Source organism: Pseudorca crassidens, chromosome 12 (assembly GCF_039906515.1).
Source record: "Pseudorca crassidens isolate mPseCra1 chromosome 12, mPseCra1.hap1, whole genome shotgun sequence".
NCBI classification, from domain to species: Eukaryota; Metazoa; Chordata; class Mammalia; order Artiodactyla; family Delphinidae; genus Pseudorca; species Pseudorca crassidens.
This window is the reverse complement of record NC_090307.1, coordinates 4214093-4233802: the sequence shown is the minus strand read 5'-3', so window position 1 is coordinate 4233802 and position 19710 is coordinate 4214093. Positions and strand designations below refer to the sequence as shown.

The following is a 19710-nucleotide window of genomic DNA, read 5'->3' as shown; positions in this document are numbered from 1 at the left end:
ACGTTTTCAAAGAGCACTTTCGACCACCACTCCCTCTGAGGAAAACAAAAACTTAATAAACTGCGTGGGATTTTGAATTGATTTCTTAAAAAATAGTTTCTCTCCCCCCGCACCCAGTTTTTCCTTTCTTCTGGTTTTTATTTTATAGACCAAAGGAAGCATTTGTTATAGCAGTTTTCTTACTGGGCAGAAAGAGGAAAATAAGGATTATTTGTATTTGGGGGGCATTAAGTTGTCTCCTGGATCATCTGTTTTTGGAGAATGGAATCCTTGTGCGGGTGTGTCTTTGTTGGACTCTGTTCTCTCTTGCTGGACTGCAACTTTAATAATGCAAGACATTTGTGTCTCCTGCAAAATATTATGCATCTGTGTTTCTACCTGTATGGGTGCGTCAAGCACAGCATGTTGTTACATGGATCGTGGAAAGAAGGGGCTTAAGGAGACTGAGGATTCTCAAGTGGTAGCTAGCAGTCAGAGGGTGATGACAGGATAATGACATAGCTCAGGAAGACAATGTATATTGGGTCGATGGTTGTAAAAAGAAAGACCCAGAAGAATATAAAAATTCAAAAATACACTGAAAATGGAAAGAGGTGTGCTACCCAGTTGCAGTCATTGGGTTTTGGGGGTACGTGCTTTCCTCCCTTCCCCCACTCCCCTCACCTTTTTCATTTTTGTCATCAAACCCCAATACCCTGACTTTCTCCATAGGATGTGCGAGATGGTTGAATCGTAGACAGGGCTGATATTAGGAAGGGATTAACTGCTACCAAAACCCAGGTTTCAAACAAAAGCCAGGACAATTTAGGTAGATTAGAGCAAAGGAAAAAAAAATATGTGCATAGGAAGGGTATTAAAGCTGACAGATGAACAGGGCGAGGGACGAATTTTCCTGCAGCAGCTGTGTCTGCCGCCATAATCTTGACAGGTGTCAATTAAGAATTACTGCCTGCTGGAATCATTTTTCCAGCCCAGCTGTCTACGTGTGAAAGAAATAACACTTTACCCTTGTCACTTTGTTAGTTCTTAGCTATAGCCTCGAAATGAGTGTTGGTGTGCTAATCGATAACTAGTGTATTAGCAATTTTGCACATTGATTTATGAAGGGGAGCGGCCCCTCCTGTACAGTTATTAGCTGCTGATTAAATGTGCCTATACCCAGCTAAGGGTGGATATATGTTCCCTGAGAGGCCAGGTCTAGAACAATCTTCCACGAGACTATGGTTGAAAACACGTTCATCATTGTAGGTCGTGAACAAGACAAGCCCCACTTAGCCGAGGGCGGTAGCAGCACCTGTACACCTCGGGGGGCTGCGGCCCGGGTCAGCCTGCCCCCCTCCGTCCTGGGCTGCCCGCACCCACGCCGGCCTCTTATTGTTTTCTGGTTCCTCTCGGAAAAGCCTATAAAAGGGAGATGGTAAATTACCCCAGCACCAGGCTCAAGTTCACGATGGACAAAGGGCGGAAAGCGTTTTATTGGAACTTTCTGGAGGATGAGGTGGAGCCTCGCGGAGAGCTACCTGACCAGGAGGGAAGTCAGGCAGCGCTGCCTGCTGGCGGGACTGTTTGCTGGCTTCCAACATCCGTGACCATGTAGATACTTTACTGTTTTTTTTTTTTTCAAGAATAACAACCGCAATAAAAATAGATAATGCTAGAGAATATTAAGAATTAAGATGACCGAAGACACGGTTGATTTGCCAAGAAAGGTTGAAAATATTTGTGAGTACGTTTGTGGTGCTGTGCTGGAACAGTTGAAATCCTTTTTTAAATGATACAGTGTACTCAGTATTGATTTCGGGGAACAGTAGGCTGCTGACGGAAAAGAGTACTGAAGGAAAGAATCTGACCTAAGAGATCAGGGTTGTGAAATGTAAATATCAGTTCGAATGTTTGATATATTTAATATAGTTAATGGAAAGGTGTAGCTGGGCAGAAGAGTAGGAGGTAATTTTTTTTAAGGTTTTATCAATAGGGTTGGTAGAGGATGTCCTTACACACAAAATAAAGCACCACTGTATTTTTCACCCGCGAAGGTATTTATTTATTAAGTTGATAACATTTTGAAAAGCAATGAATATAATTTTGGGGACAACAGTTTGCTGTTGCGATAACACTCCTGGAATTGTATACAGCCTCGCGAGATCATTTGTCCTTGAGACAAACTAAGCGCCACTGTTATGACATCAGTTAGGTGAAGTAGAGGTTAAATCCGAAGTAGTTGAGGGCCTTCCTTGCTATAGAATAATCGTAATCTTTCCCATGGAGCCTTTGCTTTTTGATACAGCCATGGATTTTAAAGAATTCTTGAACTCTTTCTTGCAGACTTCTTTTTTAGGGGAAAAAAAAAAACAAACCCAAGAACAACCCAGTGTTCTTTGGGAATGCAAAAGCCCTTTAAGAGCAGCGATACTTGATACAGTCCTTCTTGCTAGAAATTTTTCTAATAATGAAATAAGTGATGCGGTGACCATTCTCTGCACACGTGATCCTGGTCGCGTGCGTCTGTAAGTGTGCCTTGTGTTGTGTGGTTCCTGTATGCCATGGGCGCAGAGGTGTGTACAGCACACTTGCCCACATACCTGTAGACGTGGAAATACCTGTAATCTGTGCCTTGTCATACAGGGGAATGGCAAATCCCAGTGTCTGTTCTGATGCCATGCTGTCCAGCTGTTTACATAACCCATGTTGAAATGTAAAAACCTCAGTACTGTCAGGAGTCAGGGGCCTCACACGCATTTCACAGCAAACTGAGCAAGGAAGAGTTTGGCTACATTTAAAAATCCAGTGGGTTAATATTTCCTTCCAGAGGAGCCTTACAGAAGCACGAAAATCTAGGTGGACCTTGCAGGCTGGGTCCTTCTGCATTTAAAACACTGTGCTCCACGTGTGGATACAGCGATAGTTGACACTGACTTTAAAAAAAAAAAGGTTAGTTTTTTTGCGTGTGCCTATTTTCTTCGGAGTCATAGAAAATAGTGAAATGTGTATAGATAAGCAGCTGATCCAAGTCTTTCTTACATTTTAACTTCATCGGAGAAATAGATTGTTAAATTTATGTACTTGGAAAAACCCAACAGAGCTGCTTACTGACAATTGGAATGAACAGGCCTCCAGTTACCATTCTTAATGGTTATTGTCAGGCAAGGGGAAGGGGATCATTTCTAGAGAGTGTTTGGGGCTCAGCCCTGGTTGGGTGCTTCCTCCTTTCAGTCACCTGCTTGGATTTGCTGGTTGGGGGATATCTGGATTGGAGTTCTGTTTTAATTAGCGTTAAATTGTTGAGAGAGTCCATTGTTTCACAGTACAATCAAACCCAAGCATTAAGGTCGAATCCCAACTTTGATGTTCTTTTCACTTGGTCTTGCCTAGGAAGGCCTCTGGGCTCCACCGCCTGCTAACCCTTTGCGTGTTTCCCTCCTTTCTGGCTCTGCTTCTGTTGTTCGTCCACAGGCTGCTGCAACAGTAAGCAGGTTTTTGAGATGATAGACATTTTTTTCTTTCTCTGTCCATTGTGTTTTTCTGAAATTCTGCGCCAACACGGACAAGGATCTGTCTTTTGTTTTTAAAGGAAAAAAGTCGAGAATCAGAGACACGATTATAGATTTGACCATTTCTCTTTTCTCGGCAAAATGTAATCCAGGATTTCCTTATTCTCGTGATTGTGGCACATTCTGCAGGAAAATAGCCAAGTAGAATCCCTCCAAGCTACCGTCACAGGGCTGCTTCCCAGGCCTGTGTTTCTGCTCGCAGCAGGGCCAGCGTTAACCATACGTATTGAACCCGATGTGCGTTTCCAAATTTGAAATATGGGCATTTCTGCCTCAGCTTGCTAGCTGCAGTTTTAAAAGGTGTGTCCCGTAGTTCCTTTCTGGAGGAAATTAGCATATGGTAAATATAGGTCAAGTACTTACATGCTTATAAATTCCACTCTGAAGCTTGCTTGAAGGCGTGAATATATAGGAGGGAGTGATGAGCTGGGACTGAATCGAGGTTTAGAAAATTTGGTTGTAAAAAATCTCCTCAGTTTTTAGTTCAAAGTAAAGTGCATCTTCAGCAAGATCAGATGATGAAATAAATTAAATCAGCAGTGAAGGTCAGTATACATTCTGACTTGGGAATGTGAACTTTTCAGAAACCTGTATTTATTACATTTTACTATTTTTAAAAGCCAGCTGCAAGATTCATAGCAAGAAATGGTACGACATACCATTGAACACTGAACTGAAGTGAAGGCCCTTTTCCAAATGGTTAATACGCCTTATTGGCAAGTCATCCCTGGCGCTCGTGTCATTGTTACAGCACAGCTTTAAAATATATGGATTTAAAACGCAACTATCGTGACTAATATTTATTTCAAGTACAGAATGTGTCACAGCGGTGGGCCATCCTATTATTAATGCAGTAAACTGTGTAATGCTCTATAAGAGCCTGTCCTGCTTCGGTTCTTAGCGACATGAAAATAACAGTAAAACATGTCTGTTTTTTCCTGCTAAGCTTTATTGTTACCTGGGAAGGTACTGGCATCCGGAAAAGCCAAATGCAGACAAGTAACGTGACCATAAACCATGCCTTAGCGTTACTGTGCTGTGCAGAAATCTCTTTGCACTGCCCCCCCCAAACTTTGAGAATATATATATTTTTTAAAATTTTAAAATCGAAGGAAACTGCTGTAACTCCAGAAAGTAATTGGAAATAAACAGTCTAATAAATATTCGAAGTCAGCCAGGAAGTAACTCAGATTGTTAGTACTCAGTGAATTACACTTGAAACACTGATAACATTTATGAAAATAGCGCATGGGGGGGTTTGAAAGGAAGCAGCATACGGTCTGTGTTTTACAGCTGCAGTTTGTGTGGTTGTGAGCCAGGGGATGGGGTTACCTTGCCGTGTTTTATTTTGTGCCGGAGCAAAGTTGCCTTACTTTTATTCAGCAGGTAGTGAACTCATTATTTGGCATTATTTGTCCATTTAAAATCGAGAAGAAGAATTTATTTTAGAAAAAGGAAGCAGAAGGAATCTCATATCTAGGCGAATCGGGAGATGCTGAGAGGGATTTTTGAGCGTGTTTGCCTCCCACTTTCCATGAACTGGGAAAACGAGTGTCTCAAAAGCTCTCAGAGAAAACCAACTTGGAACTGCGGTGATCACAAAAGAGCCTTGTCTCCTGTCTCTCTTCAGCTCCTCCCCTTTTCCATGCTGAGTCCCTGGGAGCTGGTGTCATGGGGCGGAGGAATGGCCCCAGACCCTCCACCGGTTCAGGTTCAAGGCCGTTGACACCTACCTGTGCCCAGCCCCGCGGGGATGGCGGGAGGACCGGCTGGGTCCCTCTTCCCCCTGCCACCTTCTGAGTTACTTAACAGGAGATGCTAAGGGCTGGCTTTAGGGAGGCTACTTTTAAGCTGAGTTCTCAGACACTCCCCGCCCCCCATCCTGCTCTTTTTTTATGGAAACACATTCAAATCCACTAGGTGCTGTGCGCATGGTAACCGAATCCCCAGGTTCTCAGGCGCTTCTCTGGAAGTCGGAGCTTGTGGTGTTTGGCTAAATTTCTGGGAGTAGCTGGCTGAAGGCATTAGACTACTGAGAGTCTGGCTGATTCCCAAAGGGTTTCTGCAAATTAATCACCCTCTGAGCTAAATTTGTTTATAGACGTATTTGGAATGGAGGAGATCGTGTGGGATGCATTCTCTCCATTTGTTCTGCGGAACACCTGCTCAAAGTGTTAGATGGCAGCGGCCCTTCCATTCCTCCTGGTGCTGCAGGACCTGGTATCTCCCGATGGTTGCAGCGGTGATGACAGAGATAATAATACATTTATGCCTCCGTTTCTCCTCCTGGGAATCCAGGGCCCTGAGTTATCTCCCCAAGAGTTGAGGTGGTCCGAGGGCTTGAGGGATACGTGGAGATTTTATATATGTATAAATTCGTGTGTCTGTTTCTATAGCAATTGCTTCTTAAAAATAATTTAGTAGTTTAATACAAAAGCAGTAGATGGATTTTTATGTGCTTGTAGAGGGAAGTTTTTTTTTTTTTTAAGTTTCACACATGTTCAGTTTTAATGGGTAATAATTACATCTTTGTGTTTTGATGTCAGGCTGGTTATGAGGCCTAATTCTGCAGGCAGGCTCCTCATTGATTCACTGGGAACCGCTGATTTGAGAGAGACAGGGAGAGAGCTGCAGGCCAGGATCCCCTTCTGTTTTCAAGACTAGTTAACACTTAAGTGGCTCCTTCAGTCCCGTTTCTGCAGACACATTTGTTTTCCCAGCCTTTCTTTCCAGGCCCTGGAATCGAATACACATATGGTTTTGTGGTTAGGTCGTTTCTGAAAGGCGGATTCCTTAAAAAAAAAAAAAAAAATTGACACCCCCCCCACCACTCCCTGCAACCAACCCTCTTTCTAGGCATCCTTTCCCCACCTCCTGACTCCAGTTTGTGGCTTGCAGGCCTGAGTCACTGCAGCTCTGCCCTGTATATGCAGGGAAGACAGTAAAAATGAGCGCTAATCAATCTTTCTGGGAGAAGCAATGGGCGTTAGAAGGCCGCTATCCTGTGACTAAACACACCCCTTTTATGGAGTGTTGGTACTAATAAAGGACAGCTTATTACTGAGGCAGAGACCAAAGCCTGGATGAGGTCAACCCTGACTGACATTCATCAGTCATTGTTAATGATACTTTTTCCCGTGCTTTCTAAGGGATTCTGAGCACAGTGCAAATCATTCGGGGTCATTCATAGTTCATGTACCCACAGATGGCAAAGGTTTTGAAAGACTTTGGTTTAAACTTGTTAAAAAAAAAAAAAAAAGGATCCTCACTTTTTTTTTTTTTTTTTTTAAAGGAAGGGAAAATACTCCCAAACAAAACATAGATTTTTCTTACTGGAACGTGTTCATGTTCTTTCAACCTAATAGATGTTTTACACACTATGGTGCTTGTGCATTATTAAAAGAGACATAAATTTATGTTTTATGACGTCTGTCTTCTTTAATTATTACCTTTGATGTCTATTGGTGACTAAAGAGAGCTTAACAGGATTTCTTTCTCTTCTTAAATTTCGTTTCATGAAACCCAGCTAGTCCCTGACACATGTGTGTTCCTCACCTTCAGGATTATTTTATAAATCCCTTTCTGATGAGCGGAAGTGTCAAATCAAGGACAGGTCATAAAGTAAAAGTATAAACCTTTTAAAGAGGGACCTTGGTAATATATAAACATTCTGCACACTATCTGAATTTTTTATGGACTAAAGAAAAATTATATTTCAGCTGGAGGAAGGGAGAAGTTTAAACATCAGCCTGTGTTTTAATGTATGATTTTTTTTTTCCCCCTCATGCTCTTATTTATAGCCATGGAAGAAGCCATTGGTGTTCGAGGCGATTTTAAACATTTTGACTCGATTTGGAGCCCGCCTGTGAATTGTACACGTTTAAAGTCGGAAGGCTGACTGTACGCTGATTCTTGAGCCCCGCGTTGTACACCGGGGGAAGCCCCAGATGTGGGGCAGAGGTCTGGGTCTTTGTTCTTTCACTAAAGTTTTTTTTCTTTTCTTCCCTGAACCTCAGTTTCCTTACTGTAAATGAAGGGTTTAGCTTATCAGAGGCCCCCCAGAGGTTGCTACTCTACCACTCCATGATCCACTCAACCCATCTTAGCACCCTGAGTTGGAGGGTGCAGCTGTCATGAAGCAACAGCTGTCCCTTTTGTTTTTTATAAAAGCTGGTTGTGCACAGAGAATTTGTGTATGGTAAAATTCGAGCTTCTTTTTACATGTAAAATTGGAAGTAAGCTGAAGCTGACATCAACAGCTTCCGGGCCCTTCCGCCACGTGTGTGTCAAGGCATATGGAAGTATGTCCCCTCACAGAAGACCCAGAAGTCGGACCGGGTGGAATTCTTGGTAGCAAGAGTGTGTGAGACGATTGCTCGTGATGATGGGTGAACAGGACTTTGGGAAATGCTTCCTGGGTTCCCTGCATCTTAAATCGTGGAAGGGGAGGCTGGAAACCTGACGGCGGCTTTTTAAAGTGAAATGGCTTACTCTTTGTTACGGGACTATGGGGTATTTTGAATTGACTTCAGCAGGTGTTTTTTGACCATCTACTGTGTGCAAGTGAGGCGTGATGGTAGGTGAGTGAAACTTTGGCACTCACAGCGACATCGTCGGAGATGTGGCTTCTTTTTTTTTTTTTTAAATTAATTTATTTTGGCTGTGTTGGGTCTTCATTGCTGTGCGCGGGCTTTCTCTAGTTGCGGCGAGCGGGGGCTACTCTTCGTTGCAGTGCGCGGGCTTCTCATTGCGGTGGCTTCTCTTGTTGCAGAGCTCAGGCTGTAGGTGCGTAGGTTTCAGTAGTTGTGGCTTGTGGGCTCTAGAGCGCAGACTCAGTAGTTGTGGCACTTGGGCTTAGTTGCTCTGCGGCATGTGAGATGTTCCCGGACCAGGGCTCGAACCCGTGTCCCCTGCATTGGCAGGTGGATTCTTAACCACTGCGCCACCAGGGAAGTCCCGGAGATGTGGCTTCTAACAACAGTTCCTTCCATGAAGGTGTACATGTGACTTTCCCAACTGCGAGTGGGCCCCTTCTCTGTCCGTAACCTCAGCATGTCCTTTTGAACGTCAGAAGGGACCTCACAACCTCAGCAGGTCTTTTGGAGACAAGGAATGGGGATCCCGTTTCCTGGAAATGCAGCTGACCGTCCACACATTATGTGCCCGATGGGCACATCCTGAGTGTGCAGCCCAGAGCCCTTAACTGGAGATGCCTCCTGCTACTGGGTTTGCCTTCCTGCTGTTTCTTAGGAGGAAGAGGGATCGCTCCAAGCCATAAGTGCTCTGAGAATAGGTTCTCCATGTGGAGTTTTGGGGCATGAGTTGTTTAGAACTCAGCCCAACGAAAGCCACTTGGTTGAGAGGCAGGCTTGCTCTGCATGAATGTCAAATGTCAATTTGTTTGTTAAAACGTAAGGCTTAAAATATAGTCTGTGCTAAACAGTTAGTGTGGAAATAAGTGCTATCTCCAGGAAAACCCCCATAAGGGGGATCAGATGTAAAAGATGTGCAAGAGGAAGTGGTGTGTGTGTGTGTGTGTGTGCAAAACTAGCAACGTATTTTCAAGGCAAAGTTATATATACACATGTAAACGGTTGGTTGCAGCACACAAATGTCTTGAATATTCAGACCAAATAAGACCTGAGAGGGAAAAAAAAGTATTTGGATGTAGCTGTTCGTACATTTAATTTTCCTTACACAGTCAGTAGATAGTCTGTCTCTAAGGAATGGGTCTCTCTCTGCTCCCCGCTCCCCCCTCCCTTGTTTTTCTAGAACCTTCCACCATTCCCATTGGTGAGCCCACTGAGTCTTTGCTTCCTCCCTGATTGCCCTCTGGAAGACATCTATCAGGCACTGTCTTATCTGTTTGTAAGGCAGCTCAGGCCCCAGATTTAAGTCATGGGTTCTGGCTACAAGTTAGAGTGTGATTAATAATTGACTAATGTAGCTTTTATTTATCACAGGCTAGCACATTTCGCCATTACTGAGTTAATTTATGTTAAGTGTAAGCTGTCGTTCAATCTGTTTTTCAACCTTTTTTTTTTTTTTTTTTTTAATCCTAAGTCTATCTTTCACTTTTTGAGAAACAAAATCCTTATACAGGGTACAGGCTCGCTCGGTGCCAAAAAGTTGATTTCCTTTTCACTGGAGCCATACATCACCAGCCCTCCCAGCTGCACTGTCAGCCTGTGACAGAATGACATGTGTCATTTATCAAAGGGGCCAGGCTGGGCCTTGGGAAAGGCTGCCGACAAAGCCTGAGAGAGTTCATTTTGCAGTCCCCTCCTACCCTCTGTAAGCCCCTTGCCAGGAAAGCCTGTGATGTTTCTGTCTTCACAGCATTACTGTAAGTCCTTCAACCTTCACAGAATTAACCCTCCTCACCTCAGCGCACAGCAACCATACAGGGTCCCACCGGAGGGGGTCCGAGACCCCAGCAGGGGCTTGGTGCAGCCTGGGATGCCCCCCCAATTGCTGTGTAGGTACACCCCACAAAGTGCAGCCTCTCCTTTCTCCTCCCACTTTTCAGTGACTTTAAGAATTCAAACCCTAAGTTTTCCCGAGCACGACAAGGTCAGAAGCATGAAGAACAGTGATGAAGAGTTTCCCTTGTATTAAAGAAAGTCGGTCCCCCGCTCCTCCCGGCAGAAGTTTGGTCTTCTCTTTATTTTAGGGCTTGCCTAGTGAGTGTTGTACTCCGAGCTATTTTTGACACCACCTACTAAAACCCAATAGATGTTTCTTCTCCTTCTCTGTTGCTTAGAATCTTAGAATCTGCCCCCCGCAAAGACAGTGATGGGGTTCGGTGTCACCCTTGCTTGAAAGGATATGTTTTGAGGAGGAAGAGAAAAGGCTACCCTTACCCCCCAGATTGCATACTTTCCCTGTGAGTCCCGAAACCAACCGAAAACAACCAAAGTGAAAAGGAAGAGAAAAAATCCGCCAGAGGGGAGTGCAGTGTTAAAATATAAAAGCATTTGGTTAAAAGGAAAAAAATTTTTTCTCCCCCTTGAAGGGAAGAGTTTTGCATTTTAATCCTGTGTGAGAATGTGAGAAAAGTTATTGTTTCTCCCATCGCTACCCCTTTGTACTTTGTGTCCTCCCAGGACTGAAGTTATTTACAGCTTCAGATATCATTTAAAGAGATAGCTAAGCAGACTGTTCCCTCAGCCAGGAACTTTCCAGAAAGAAGTCCTATAAATTAGCCATTGCTCAGGAGTAGCTGTTTTCTAGGCAGAGCTGGCCCTTTCGTTTGTCTACATAAGGCTAATTTATTTTTGCAGCCAGATGTGAGCTGACAGCCCTCACTCAGAGCTTCCTTCTCCACCGTCACGAGGTCAGGAAAACAGTCACGTTTCCCATTTTACAGAATCCCCATCAACATTATGGAAGATGGATGTATCTTTAAAGCAAAGATTGATTGTGGATATCGGAGTTATGGTGCCATTATCATGGTGAATATTATTTAGACTTGGGCTGTACAAGGCTGTAACTTGAGACCCAGCCAGGGGAGGGACAATCTGGAAATGCGAATCCATGAACTTTAATGGATGGATGTTTTTTTCAAAGCTCAACTCACTATAGCGTGATTTACTTTTCTTACAGGAAGGAAACAAGCATTTCAGTTTTAAAGGGACAGCACACCGGCTTGTCCTGTTGAGTGGGTTCCCGCCCCAAGGCCTCCCCGGGGAGGTGGAGGCCAGTCAGAAGTGCTGAGAAAGTGAGGTGGCCCAGCCCGTGGCCCTGCAGACGTGCCTTAAAGCCCAAGCTCCAGAGCTTCCTCATCCCTGTAGGACTCCGATCCGATCGTATTAGAAATGGAGTTGCACCCCAGAGCGTACCATTATCAGGGAAACGGTTAAGACGCTATTTATTTGAAGCCAGCTAGCCTCTCCTAAGTGCTACAGATAGCGGCCATTTATATTTAGGGAGACAAATGAAGCCGAAACGCTTCTGTGTCAGGAGCATGAAGCTTTGGGGAGAATGCGCAGTTATCTCCGGGTGTCTAAAGGTAGGAGCATATGCAGTGGAAGGCGTCTCATCGACCTAATTAATAGCAGTTTTTCTCACCTCGCTTTGCTGTGCCGGAGTTTCTGATGCTGGCTCAGCTGGGGGCTAAGGGATCTTCCCGCCCAGGATCAGGGCATCAAAAGTTCAACCTTGCAAGGACTGGCTCTCCTATCTCTGTTCTTAGAAAATTGTAGCACTGGACATCCCAGTGGATTTGCAATTCCTTCATGGGGTGGATCCCGGAAGCTCGAGTGTCAGCACACCCACCCGGGTGGGGGGGGGGGCGGCAGGGGGTGCTCGCTTCATTTCGGACAGGTCGCTCCACCTGCCATACCTGGGTCGAGAGCATTGTCTGCCTGGGGCATGGCTCTTTTGCCCCTAACTCATTTATGTGTTGCTAATGTTGCTTGATTTCTTTTCTTCCATTTCAGGGTGGTGGGTGCAGATGGTGGGTGGAGGAGCTTCTGAAAGTGAGTGAGGCCCAGCCCAGCTGGGCGGGTGTTGGGCAGCTGCGCCTCGTCCATCCTGGTGCCGGCCTGACACGGGGCCCCGGGGCCAGGTGCTCTCCGTGGAGCCGGGTCGCGCTGACCTGCAGAGGGCCGCCACCACTGGCCCCAGAGCAGCTCCTGCAGAGGGCTGCCACCACTGGCCCCAGAGCAGCTCTGAGGCTCAGACTGTCACCTGGACTAACCACCCTTCCCGCCCCCTTCGGGATTTAAACATAGACAGTTCCTTGCAGTTGTGCAGTGCACTGAACCCAAAGTCATTCCTTCTTTTCAGCATTGGAAACTAATTAGCTTTCAGGGGGTGCCCAGTCTGATGGGCACATGCCAGGCTGCGGGACTCCCCAATGCTTGTCTCTGTTCGTAAAGTTGCTCCAGGGCGTGTGTGTGTCCCCGGAGACGCTGGGCCCCGAGAGGGCAGGGCCGCCTAGTCTCCCTTCCCTCCGAGCCCAGCACAGCGCGCTTGTCGGATGACTGCGCACCTCGGTGAGAAAGGCCTGGCTCCTCGAGGACGGGAATGGGGCGGCCGCCACGTCCAGCAGGCTGAATGGACCGGCGAGCAGTGATGGGAGGGGATTGGGAAACAGGAACCTTTTTTCTATTTCAAACCGCTAACCCAAGTCTGCGGTGGGACGGTTCTCTTGGGAGCAACCTTCCTTGTGCTATCGATGCACCTTAAAAACAGAAAACTGAAACCCAGTGTAACAAAAAGACAGGGCCAAAGAAAGAGGGTGAAATGAATTTCTGGCACCCGCTCTTTTTTTTTTCTTTTTTTTTTCCCGGCTGCACCGTGCGGCATGTGGGATCTTAGTTCCCTGACCAGGGATCGAATCTGTGCCCCCTGCAGTGGGAGCTCGGAGTCTTAACCGCTGGACCGCCAGAGAAATCCCCTGGCACCCACTCCTGAATGTTAGGTAGAGAAGGTAAAATAAGACCTGGGAAAATAAGGGCATCCGTGTCCTGGCTGACGACGTGGGTGTTTTAAAGGACAGATGCCAGGCTCTCCCGTCAGTCTCGTCGGGGTACAGGTCTGTGTTTATTTGCAAGCTAAGAGCACATTCTTGGCCTTTTAGGGACCTATGAAATATCTGCAAACAGGAAGTAGTCTATCAAATTCGTATGAATCATGGCGTCCATGATGTTGGCTGAGGTCAAGTCATTACACTAAATATATTGTAACCATTATTAATGCATGGGCTCCTCTGCCATCTTGGTGATGTAGGACCACCGCTTCCTGATTAAAAGCTGTGTGTGTAGGGGGGATTCAGCACAGCCCCCCTCTGTCCTGTAGTGCTGGGCAGGCGCTCAGGAAGTCAAGTTTCTGACCGTGCAGCCTGTTCACACACACACACACACACACACACACACACACACACGCACACACCCCTTACGGAGGGGCCTGCAGCTTCCAGGAAGATGGAAAATGGGAACAAAAGTGCCCAAACTTCAGCAGACACAGCCGTGCATCCGTAAGGAGGCCAAATTCATCACGGCGCATTATGGAGTGCAGCAAATGTCATGAAAACCATTGTTTTTTAATTTTTTTCTTGCAGCGTCTGAATGAGCTGATTTATGGGCGTTATCCATCTTAGGGGTCATCCGTCATTTTTTAGTTGCTAGGCAATCAAACCAGCAGCTGTTTGCTTTGAATCAAGCTCAGGCGTTGTCAGTCACCGCACGCAGGTATGACCTTAGTGGTTGAACACATCATGTGTGCAAAATTAAAGAGTTGCTGTCCCTCTTCCTCCAGTCCCCCGACGGCCCTGCCATTTGTTGGGGGTAGCACGGGCCCTTCCTGGCTCCTCTGAGAAAAAAAGGAACAAAGGAGCGGATGGAAAATGCCTGGACGGGAAACTCGAAAATATCCTTTAAACACTGTTTCACCCCTTCCACGTGGGTGCTGCGCAGGGGGACTCAAATGAGTGCCACAAGGAGATGGGAGGCGAACCAGATGATTTATAGTATTTCAATAAGCCGGTTGAAGAAAAGCAAACATCAGTTCACTGGTGGGAAAAAGCACACCCCAGCTGTTCAGCATACGGCCCAGGTTGGAGGCCAGTCCGACAGCGTTTGGGGGTTGGCAGCGGGTGCTGTGAGGTGAGGTGCCGTTTCCGTCCTGTTGGGTCCCAGGCGGTGGGTGTGTGGCCATCGTCCGCTGGCTCCTTCACTGGGACCTGTGGCTCCTCAGCCTGGAGTGGACTCCAAGCCTCGCCCGTCATGTCACCGCCGTGCTCTGTTTCTGCCAGGTCCCGGCGTCTGCTGGGGTCCTTCTGATTCTGCACCTGTCACCCCCAGCCCCCAACCAGAGCGTTTAGAGTCTCTCTGAAGCATTGCTGACATTGAGGGGACAGTTCTTGGTGTAGGCAGCACACCAGCTAAAGTGTAGGCAGTAGTACCTCCCTGTACCCTGTACTGAATTTTAGATACGCACAGGGCTCCAAATAGTTCCCCTAGCAAGGAAAACAAATGCATATGGTGACCTATTTTTAATAATTTAGGTCAGATTCCCAACATTTGTGAACCTTCCAAGTAGGGATGTTTCCTTTGTTTCTCAGTTGGGATTGTAATGTATCTACACGGGGAATTTACAGCAATAAATCCAAATTGAGGCAACTGTTTGTCACAGAATAGATCTTCTTTAATCTGAATTACCTGGAGGGTTTATTTACTTGATTTTGCTGGTGGATATTCAGACCATGTAGCTGAGAGATCTTTAGCATGTATTTTGGAAAGTCTAAAATAAGTTTAATTTGGGAATTAGGTTTGCCTTACTCAATTTGTCATCAATATTTTTTTTCATTTGTTCACTGGTTAGGTATTTCTGAGTGTATGAGCCATTTCCTTCTCGTGGGTAGTTCTGCCAGTTGGAAAAGAGTTTTCCGATCATGGCTTCTCATGTGCCCAGTATATACTGGGACTCCAGGTAAACTGTAAAGGGAGTCCTGGTGCGCTCCCCGCCCCCAGACAACCGGTGGGGAAATTTCAAGGGAGAACCCACAGTCCTTCACCTGAAATCCTTGGGGTTTTGGAAGTCGGAATTTTTTAGATTTTTGAAAAGAGCTTCGATGCCTATGTTGTCTGTTTGCTGCATCCTCATCTTAAAGAGACGCGGATTTTCCTACAGCGAAACGCATGAATACTCACGGTACTTGGGGCGAGTAAGTAGAGACCGTGTACCCTCGTGTGCTTTTGGGTCGGGTTTTACTGTCAATGAGGTCAGGGCAGGCTAGACTTTCCATAACAAAGTTAGGAGAAACCCTTAAGTTCTCAGAGCTGTTTGGATTTTGGAGGTGAGGGGAGAGGTTGTGGGTCATGTCGTGCACGGGCCCATTTCACAGACCTGCCTGTCGTGGGAGCCACACGTCGTCCGTGGCTTGGCCGCTGCCTCTGAGGTTCTGAGTCCTGGGCTCGTCTCACCTCTCACTCTCTCCTAGCGGTTCTCCCATGCCCACAGAGAGGAGTGATATTCGTTATATCTGCAGCCTTCCAAAGCCTTCCTGCTTACTCATTTAAAACTTTGAACTGTAGAAACATACTTTACTGCCACTATATTCTCCTGCGTCTCGTGAAGTACAGCCTTCTCTCATCTTTGGGGAGGAATCTGGAATAGTATCGTAGCACAGTTTACTTAGGGAGGAAAAAACAGAAGCCCTCTCTTCACAAAGCTCCAATGTTCCTGTCGATTTTCCTGGTGAATATATAAATACAGTAACAAGACTAAAACGAGGGCTTTCCCAACCATCCCACGCCTGTAAGAAACGCGCTGAGACGCACACCACGTTCGGGCCATTGGTTCTGGATGACCAGGGTTCACACGTGGGAATCACAGACATGCCGGGGTCCTTTCCTTTTTCCGGCGGGGTAGGATGGGGTGAGTCAGCCCATGGATTGATATTAACGATCTGCAGTAACTCGCAGAATTTTGGAGTTTAAAGGACCCTGTCAATAACTTCCTTTTTGAGGGGTTGTATCGAGCTGCCTTCCATTTCTCACTCGGGAGGACCGTTCGTCCTTTGAACTGTTGGACGGTCCACACTGAGGTGCTCATTCACTGCACACCTGCGTGGCCGCCCTGCTCCCCGTGTGGGATGCAGTACGCAGACTGGTAAGGCTTCCTTTGTGCAGTGGGTTGGCAGGATTGATTAATTGATTTTTAAAATGCTTAAAAAAAATACCCTTTTTAGGGGGCGCCTAAGAGTGTAGGATTATTTGTACATCGCCTGTGTCCCTTTTTGCTGTCTTCTTTGAAATGCAAGGCCACACCCGGGGTTTTGTTCTCTTTCAGATTCCACATCATGTCATTGAGAAGATGCTAATTTTAGATGGGCCCCTCTCTACACAGACAGGAGCTGAAGTATATCCTGTAAGTGGGAGGATCTTCCACATCCCACGTGTACCTGATGGCTGGCCACGTGACTGACCGGGCCAGGCTGTGGGCCAGAGACATGGGGTGGCCCCTCGGAGCCTTTATTGCACTTTGAAATTCCAGCTGCTGGTTCCCTGCACACCTTCCTGCCAACCTGCAGCTGCTCTGGCTTCTCCCAACCCCGATTCTCCTCATCCTTGGCTCTCCTGCCCCTTTACTTCTCTCTCCTCTACCTCTACCGATTTCCACTGACACTTGGCTTTCGAAATGTTCCTCATAAAATCTGTGCACACTTTTAAAAGCTATTTTGCAGTATCTGTGCCCTTCAGAGGACAACTGCTCCAAAATCTAATAAGTCATAGTAAATATAGTTCCGGACGACGGGTTAGTGGGGATGCTTTGGGAATGGTAACTGCTTTGCCAGGGCTTCCGCGTGGCCATTTGAAAGGCTTTTTTTCCCCATTAAACTTCGTATCTTTTGTTTTTGAGATGGCCTTCATTAGCGTGCTTGTGTGCTACTTCTTGGGTACCAACCCCCATTCAGAAAATGGTTCTTGATATTTCCATTAAGTTTTCTGTTAAATATGACGTACTTATACACACACATTTCTATAAACTTAGTTCAAGGGTATCAGTAAGAATATAGTTTTTTCTCTTCACATTTGCTGTTCATAAAACACTCGAGGGAGAAATTGTGATATTATGGTGCGTTTTTAGATGAGTTTTAGGTCTTGTGGTGGATGGCAGTACCTTTTCCTTTGTCTCCTCAGTAGACCCAGCACATGGAAAGATTTTTTCTATTGAGCAACTGCTTTTATTATTAGTGACAATATCGATAATTATTAGTCTCTTTCCCTTTTGAGCGATGAAGGTATTAAGCCGCTGCACCCAGGTTTTCCAGTTGCCAAGAGCCGGTGGTCCACCCACCACACCTGTGCTGGGAGTTGCTTCACACGCGTTATCCTGTGTGAGGTCCAATCCAGGCGCCTTCCTGAGCGCACATCAAGCTGCCTTAAATCCTCTTGGAACCAGAGATAAATATTGAAATAAATAAGAAATAAATATGGACCTGAAACCTACAATCGCCTTTCGCTGTCTTGACATGCAGAGTTGGGTCACTGACTCTCATTATTATTTCTCGGGAACTTTCCGGGGTGACCCCAGCTTGTGCGTTGATGCCGTTGGGCAGAAAACACTGGGATGGCTTTAATCTCAATCCCCAACCTGACCATCCCTGAATCCTTTCCTTAAACGTTAAATTTCCCCACTGTGAATCGGGACTGTTCTAACTCACACTGATTCCTGCCTCACAGTTCATGGGCTCATTTCTCCAATTGTTCGTTCGTTGGTTTATTTTTCCAGTAAATACTTATTTTGAGCCCCTGCTGGTTTCCAGACAAAAAATAAGCAGGAAGGTCCCTGAGCTAATGGATCTCACAGTAGAGTGAGAATATTTTGAAAACTAAAGTGGTTATCAATATTAACTTTACCTAAAATATTTTATTATGCATCCTGTGGATGTAAACATTTCATTGAGTGATGAAATAAATGTGATCAGGATTGAATATGGGAAACAAAAAATCCATTTTCCAGTTTCTCTCACCTGTTCTTTTCCTCTGTGACTCTGCGTAGTTCATCCATAATCTGCCTGTTGCCTTTGCCAGGGACAGCGGGGAGGCCACTCTGCTTCCTGCGGGGGTTCCTCTCACGTCACTTCCTGCGGGGAGGCCACTCTGCTTCCTGTGGGGGTTCCTCTCACGTCACTTCCTGCGGGGAGGCCACTCTGCTTCCTGCGGGGGTTCCTCTCACATCCCGAGCCCCTTCACACCAGCTCTTCCAGCTTTAGTTGGAAGACTGCTCTCCCTGCAGCACTGCTGACTGGCCGTACTCTCTTCAGATCAGAGTCCTCTTTTTGGCCATTGCGTCTACATCTGTGTCTAATAGAGAAATTCTGTGTGATACGTAGTGGGCATGTGCTAAGTGCTGTGAGCACTGCTCATCACCAGTGGCCCTGCTGGTCACACCCAGTGGCCCTGCTGGTCATCACCCGGTGGCCCTACTGATGTTCTGAGGGTGTTGGTGTGTCTCAGTCCCTCCCCATGTGACAGGTGTGTCACACATTCTTCCCTGTGGCCTCCCCTGGAATCATTAAGGTAGGTAGTCAGGGTATTTGCAGACCCAATTCTAGAAAATTCCCATCTCTTTAAAACTGCTCTGCAGCTGTGTCTTCCTGTGCCTCTTACTGGGGACGGGATGCAGCTGGACCAGAGGTAGAAAGCCTGCTGCCAAATTGCATTTCTTTTTCTTTTCTTTTTTTTTAAACTTTTTATTTTATGTCAGAGTCGAGTTGATTAACAGTGTTGTGTTAGTTTCAGGTGTGCAGCAAAGTGATTCAGTTATACATGTATCTATTCTTTTTAAAATTCTTTTCCCATTTAGGTCGTTATGTAATCGCATTTCCTTTATGACAGTATCTCCAAAGTTGCATTTGCACCTGGGGGCATTAGATTATAAAACACATGTTTAAGGGACAAATTCAGTTATTTGGTTATAAAATATTGTGTGGCATTCTTCTCAGTGCACCTTTGCAAATGCCAACATCTAATAATAATAATAGCAATGATAGTAGTGGACATTTTCTCTAAAATTTAAGCTCCATGGGGATAGGGGTTTGTCTGTTTTGTTCATTGCTGTCCACGTGGTGTCTGGAACGGTGCCTGGGAAATAGTAGGTGCTCAATAAATATTTGTAGCGTGACCGTATTCCTGCACACTGCCCTCGCATCATGTAATTTAATTTTTATAGCGATCCTACTCGTATCTCCATTGTATAGAGTGAGGCTTACCGAAGTTGGGGTCATGTAGATTGTCTCGAGGTCATTGAGAATAAGATACGTAAGGTCACACAGATCAAGCCCAGAAGGTTTGATTCCTTGACCTCTGAAACCACCCATATGTTGTTCATGTTTTAATTTTTGTCACACAGCTCCCTGGAATCTGTCTCGGAATGTTGGGGTGTGGGGTAGAACTCTGCAGGCAGCTTCGGGCTGAAGCCTGGCTAATCCCTGGCCCTTCTGCCCACCTGCTGCAGCTAGCGCCTCGGATTCTTCAAGTACAAACCAAAGGAGCTGGACCAGAGGATTCCTGAGCTCTGTTCTCTTTTGAAAGTTGCGTGTCAGAGTGGTTCCTGCGCCATGGTTGTGAATCATGCTCCACGTGTGAGATGAGAACAAATATCTTACCCCTCACCTGCATATACGTATACGAATATGTGTGTACAT

General features: G+C 46.0%; 1 protein-coding gene across 2 annotated transcripts in view; it reads left to right on the top strand.

Moving 5' to 3' along the window:
• TSHZ1 (teashirt zinc finger homeobox 1) overlaps positions 1-19710 on the top strand; it is a 76561-nt gene that overhangs the window by 7632 nt on the left and 49219 nt on the right. Inside the window, exon 2 of one of the 2 annotated variants that reach the window (XR_010932978.1) lies at positions 16350-16918. The exons of the other annotated variant lie outside the window; for it this stretch is intronic. The gene's annotated coding sequence lies outside the window, so the exon portion shown is untranslated. Of the gene's footprint in view, positions 1-16349; positions 16919-19710 lie in introns of those variants that run through there. 2 annotated transcript variants of the gene reach the window in all.